This window comes from Lithobates pipiens, unplaced genomic scaffold (assembly GCF_037356315.1).
Source record: "Lithobates pipiens isolate NorthernLeopardFrog02 unplaced genomic scaffold, aLitPip1_a1.2 Scaffold_8, whole genome shotgun sequence".
Taxonomy (NCBI): domain Eukaryota; kingdom Metazoa; phylum Chordata; class Amphibia; order Anura; family Ranidae; genus Lithobates; species Lithobates pipiens.
In genome coordinates, this window is record NW_027507903.1 from 71,052,209 (window position 1) to 71,059,031 (window position 6,823).

At 38.9% G+C, this 6,823-nt stretch overlaps 1 long non-coding RNA gene across 1 annotated transcript; it reads right to left on the bottom strand.

The window, feature by feature from the left end:
* Window positions 1–3,692: 3,692 nt before the first annotated feature.
* On the bottom strand, window positions 3,693–4,203 carry LOC143962999 (uncharacterized). Its single transcript, XR_013270857.1, has 3 exons — window positions 4,136–4,203; window positions 3,906–4,006; window positions 3,693–3,787 (listed from the first exon to the last, which is right to left on the bottom strand). It is a non-coding gene; the product is annotated as an uncharacterized LOC143962999 (long non-coding RNA).
* Between the last annotated feature and the right edge of the window lie 2,620 nt (window positions 4,204–6,823).

Genomic DNA, 6,823 nt, shown 5'->3' on the forward strand with positions numbered 1-6,823 from the left:
CTTAAACTTTCTTATTATCCTGATTCGCACTGTGGTACCCTGATGGTCTATTTACTTTTCTTGGATGGGTCACTTTTATCCACTTTATTTTATTTTACTTCATTCACCTGCTATTTTCATTCTGTAGTACACACTGGTGTTATTTATTATATCCAGCAACTTGGATTGCACACTTTAAAATCTGATATCAAGACTGACCTTGTGATTTTTAGTGCATCTTTTGCATTAAAATATTCTAATTTCTTACTCGGCACGACAACTACTCACACTTTTTTATCCCTCATTACCATCACCCCCTCTCGTGGTTTTCTCCTTTCAAAATCTTAGTTCAACCAATGAGAAACTCCCCTTTTTTATTCATACTTTATATTTTTTTATACATAGTTATTGATTACTATACCTGGATCAGTAGTCGACATTTTGGAAAATTCCCCTCCCAGTCGCCGGGAAAGATTTTCTCCCTGTTTTGTGCCATCGAGCCTGACCCAGTTCAGGAGCAGGGCCGGAGAGGTAGGATGAGCGCTCTTGCGTTACAAATCTTTTAAGCATGTCTCCATATCAAATCGTTTCTTCTTTCTTTATATATCTCCTCTTTTATTGTGTTTTGTATACTCAATGATTTGTTATACTAAATTCATGTATTTCTAGACGTAGGTAATGTCCTGATGAAGCTGTGAAGCGAAACTAGTTGAGCGATTACCTCACCTGTCTCTACAAATTGCGACCCATATCTTCGAGATAATATTTCTTCATATTGTATTGTATTTTCTTTTTGAATAAATTGTTTTATACGTATAATGTTTTGATTCTAATCTTTTCCCAATTAAGTATATGTGCCCCGTTATAGTCCCCATCCTCACATCCCCTCTGTTTGACATCTCTGACAGGAGACCAGGGATCTCAACATTTCCCTTCAATTTATCCTATTGGGATGAGGGTGCACTCTGTTAGTTTATCCTTTGTAATACCCCAAAGCCATTCACTTTTCTCTCACCTCTAAGAATCAGTAATGTATCATTTTAAATGTTTAATACCCTTTTAAATGTTATATTTTGATCACAGTTGCCTCAATATACCTGGACCTTCACAGCTGATAATGTATCTGGTCTACTGGATATATCCAAAACCAGCAGATCTTCCCCTCTTCGTGGAATGTAATGGTTTCCTCAGCTGGATAAAACATTGGGATTGATTTGCTAAAACTGGAGAGTTCTAAATCTGGTGCAGCTCAGCATAGAAACCAATCAACTCCCATTTTTTTTTTGACAAAACTTAATCGAACAAGCTGAAGTTAGAAGCTGATTGGCTGCGATGCACAGCTGCTCCAGATTTTTCACTCTCCAGTTTTAGTAAATCAACCCCATTGTGTTCTTTACTAAAATTACTAGCTTAGATATCTTAGATGCGGAAAGCTGATATCCAAATATTAGTTGGGTATTTTATTCATATACAGTAGCTGTAGTCCTGTTTAGGTGAATTAATTCTGCAAGTATATTTAAGGCTGCTCTCTAGTGCACCTAATACCTAATTAGTGTTGCCTAATTGGAAGTGTCTAGGTCACCCAGTTAGTGATTTACTGTAGGTACCCTAAGAAGGAACCTTCCACTTTGCAGTTCAAGCAAACTAATAGCCAAATTCTAAACGGACAGTATAAGCCAACTGTGACAAAGGAGGACAAGTGTAACACAGTGAAGCTAGTCTTTGCAGTTGGAAATGCAGGACCTGTGACATGAGAAACGTATTCCTGATGAAGAGGGGGCACTGATCCCGCAAGTTTTGTTGTCTGTTTAAATAATTTGTTGCTCATAATGAAGGCCTAATTTCTTTTTGCTTCATTTTTATCATTTATGGTATGTGCCCTTTATCCAACCTTTATTAGTAAATTACAGACACTCATTTAATTGTACATATGTTTGCCAATATCAGCTGCATGCTGTTATTTCTTTACAGATACCTTCATGCAAAAGCAATATGTTACAAAGAAACAAACCTTTCAACCTTTGTTGTTTTTTCTATAATTATAATTCTGTTATTCCCTTTGGCCAACTGTGTGTTCAGAATGTCTGGTTTGCAGAACAGATGCAGTTTAATATCAAATAATTGCTTATCCCAAATTACTTCTGTTTTAAGAAGTTTCATCTGTGTTTTAAGCTGGCCATAAATGGACAGCAGGGACTGGCCAAATTTTGATCCATGTATGGCCGCTGTGGTTGAATAGAAGTAATTCTAAACAGAAGTTCATTTACTAATCAATTTCTGTTCAACCACCCTGTTTCACTCAATCAGCACTGCAGGCTATAGACTGAAGCACTGATCTGTGTATTCTGACTGGAGGGAAAGTCTATCCACTGTCAGAATACAGTGACACATCAAGGAGGATTCCTCCATCCACCTCAATTGTGCGGATGGGAGAATCGGGTCAGGTTTTTTTTTCATTTAACCTACTGGTTGAATAGGACAAACTAACTCATCTATGGCCATCCTTGCACTACTTTTGTTTCCTTTAAGCTCAACTCACCATAAGCTGTCTGGTTTTACCTTCTTCTTTGTACCCAAACTCAAACTATGTTTTCCATGCCCTGTACTGTTGATGGCCTACAGGCCTAAATGTAGTTTAGAATAAGTAACTCTAAAGTGAAAGACTATATTTATTTGGTAAACCATCTGTTCTGGATGCACATCGAACTAAGGAAAAAAGAATGACCTGTATTTATTGAGCCACTGTTCTAAAATTAAGCAAAAATTGAAAAGATTAAGAGAAAGGGATCAAATCATTAAGGATACCACGTCCCAATAATTATCAAAAAATTGAGAAAAAGGGGGCCAAAGAGGGGGCTGGGGGGTCACCAATCCCGGGATTTTTAGGGTATCAAATCACAGAAAGCAAACCATTTGGTTTAATTGACTCAATTAACAATTGAAATAGATAAAAAATATAATTTTATTTACATTTTACAAAATCAGTAACAAAACTTTACTGTTACATTCATAAAACTAATCTTGCACAGTACAGCGTGGGAAACCACTCCAGAATTACCCAACTTTGTCCATGAAGAGAAAGAAATGAGCTGCGATTTTCAACATGTTTCGCTCAATTTGAGCTTCTTCGGGAAATTTAAGCAGCCAATGATTAACACTAAAACAACAAAGGTATGCAATGAGTAGATATTAATTAATAAATAAAGTAAAATAATATAAACTACATAAAATGCAATTAGAAAATAATGGTTGGTGAATGAACACATGAATTCAATTACAGATTCAGTACATATGAAGTACATTAGAATAGGGTCTCACCATATTCGCCAAGACTCCCCGTATCGATACTATACAGGGGCGGACTGACAACTCATGAGGCCCCCGGGCAATAGGAGATTATGGGGCCCCCAGGCAATCAGAGATTATGGGGCCACACAGTAGACACAAACACACACACAGTATACAATCACACAGTATACACACAGACATGTTTCCATTGGCTGAGAAGGTACTGGAGAGGTGGGGCAGCTATAATCTCAGGATTTTTATACCAAAAGGATGTCGGTAAGGGACATTTCAGAGACAGATGTAAAAAAAAACACATTTTTACATACTGTCCCTGGTTTTACTGAGGCTGGCACCCCTGATGGGGCCCCCTAGTGGCATGGGGCCCTCGGGCAGTGCCCGAGTGGCCCAATGGTCAGTCCGCCCCTGATACTATATTCAAATAATGTCATTGAGAATCAATTGAGTTTGGATACAAGCCTTAATGGCTCATGAACAGAGAGAGTGTGTCGCCATTGTGGGTCTGCAGAGAGGAACAATAGGTAATGATGGTTAAAAAGATTTACATAGAAGTCCAGAGAAAAAGTAAGTAAAGAAAGGAATTGAATAGATGAGTGAATAAAAAAATCGGTGTTGGTTACCTGAAAGGGTTAATTGAATCAATACAAATCCAGACATTCATGATAACATCATGTTGTTTGTCAGAATGGTCCAAAAATGGAAATTTAGGTTCATAAAATAACTAGAAAGAGGGGAAACAAGAAATAAATGTGGTATGCCATGCAAGATCAAAGATCTAGCTTCAGCAAGTGTAATGAAAAACTCCTGGTTAAGACTGAGTACAGCTTGTTGGCATGTTAAATTAACCTACCTCTAAGGTATCGCTGAATCCCAAAATGGACACAGGGAATGTGCGAGTGATCCTGTCCCGTCAATTGCCAAGGGGCGTCTGATGTCACCGCCGAGCTGCGGGCGCGAAGGGGAAGTTGAAGACAAATTGATTATTTCAAATTGGTTTTGAATTGTTTTGGAATAGTGCCTATCGTATCCTTTTTGGAATCGTGTACGGGTTGTGTGAAAATTGGAGCAGTGCGAAAACTCAACTCGGCGGTGGCTGCGGCCCGGGCCCAAGTTGGCCTTGGGTGGGATCGCAGGCAGCGCCAAGTCGGATGTGCCGCTATGTGAAAAGGTGTCCGTTTGAATGTTGCCGAGAGGTGCACGTTTGGTCCATTACCTGTGAGGAAGAAATAGAGACAGAGGAATGTGAGGATGTGTCGGAATCTGAAAGTTCAGATACAACAGTTCTTGGGTTAGGAGTTTTTTTAAAAGGAAAACTCTTCATCGGCTTGGTGCGAGGTGTCCAATTATAAGCTTGGTGATTATCATAGGCCCATTTGTCCCTCATAAATTTGTTCTCTTTAGTTTTTAGAAGATCAGTGACATATTGTTCTAAGCTGGTTTTCAATGCATTTTCACGCTCAGCAAAAAGTACCTCTACGGTAATAAATTGATTTTCATCATATAGTTTTTTAATTTCTGCATCCACTACACCCAATTCATTAGTGTAGTGGGTGCAGAGTAATTGCATCATTGTTGCTGAGCAGTGTTGCAAATTAGCCTCCCATTGTGTTTTGAATTCTACTTCCAACTTATGGATAGTGGGGAAGATTTGAATTCTTAAACCCCAAGGGGTCATCTGGTTATCTATGTATTTGGAAAAATACTGTTTATCCCAATAAAGGCGGGATTTCTTTTCAAGCATTCGTTGAAGTCTTTGGAAAAATCGATCCATCGATAGACCGCCATTTATTGAGTTTTGAGACTGTTGAAATGAGTCCATCAGGCCAGCGAATGCACTACCACAATATTTTGCCATTTTTGGGGGAAAAAAAAACTCTATATGTTGTTGTTAATCTCTCCATGCTCGCCAGCACTCCCTTAATTACAACAATATAAACTATTGTTGTGAATAGAATGTGAACATTATTTTCAATCATTCTTTTCCCCATATTTCTATTCATATCTGAACAGAGCTAGCGTGTCCCCTTTAATAAATAGGTCTGCACGGGCGCCCCGGGGACACTATTGTTTTGCCAGCTCTGCCAATCAATCAGACATCTGGCCAATGTGCCCCCTATTTTTGGAATGTGATTCTCAATGCTAATTCCTTCGCTGCATTCTTAACAACTAGTCTCTTTCTAATTCCCTGGCTCAAGTTTTGTTGCCCTTGATTACCAGGCTATTTACTTCTACGCCAGCTGAATACATACACCGTCACGTAATATGACATAATATTGATGCTGGGATTTTCCAAAATGGCCGCGATGGCGTCACAACGTAATTTACGTCATGCGCGACGTGCTGACGCTGTTCGCGCATGCGCGATAACACATTCAGCCTCGAATTGACACGAGAAGCCCTTCCCCTTCGTGCCCGCAGGTCGGCGGTGACGTCAGACGCCGCCGAGCTGGAGAGGTTCATAATCTCCTCTCCCAGTCAGTTGCCCTTTGGCAATTGACGGGACAGGATCACTCGCACATTCCCTGTGTCCATTTTGGGATTCAGCGATACCTTAGAGCAGTGATGGCGAACCTTGGCACCCCAGATGTTTTGGAACTACATTTCCCATGATGCTCATGAACTCTGCGGTATAGTTGAGCATCATGGGAAATGTAGTTCCAAAACATCTGGGGTGCCAAGGTTCGCCATCACTGCCTTAGAGGTAGGTTAATTTAACATGCCAACAAGCTGTACTCAGTCCTAACCAGGACTTTTTCATTACACTTGCTGAAGCTAGATCTTTGATCTTGCATGGCATTACACATTTATTTCTTGTTTCCCCTCTTTCTAGTTATTTTATGAACCCAAATTTCCATTTTTGGACCATTCTGACAAACAAAATGATGTTATCATGAATGTCTGGATTTGTATTGATTCAATTAACCCTTTCAGGTAACCAACACCGATTTTTTATTCACTCATCTATTCAATTCCTTTCTTTACTTACTTTTTCTCTGGACTTCTATGTCCGGTAAATCTTTTTAACCATCACTACCTATTGTTCCTCTCTGCAGACCCACAATGGCGACACGCTCTCTCTGTTCATGAGCCATTAAGGCTTGTATCCAAACTCAATTAATTCTCAATGACATTATTTGAATATAGTATTGATACGGGGAGTCTTGGCGAATATGGTGAGACCCTATTCTAATGTACTTCATATGTACTGAATCTGTAATTGAATTCATGTGTTCATTCACCAACCATTATTTTCTAATTGCATTTTATGTAGTTTATATTATTTTACTTTATTGATTAATTAATATCTACTCATTGCATACCTTTGTTGTTTTAATGTTAATCATTGGCTGCTTACATTTCCTGAAGAAGCTCAAATTGAGCGAAACGTTGAAAATCGCAGCTCATTTCTTTCTCTTCATGGACAAAGTTGGGTAATTCTGGAGTGGTTTCTCACGCTGTACCGTGCAAGATTAGTTTTATGAATGTAACAGTAAAGTTTTGTTACTGATTTTGTAAAATGTAAATAAAATTATATTTT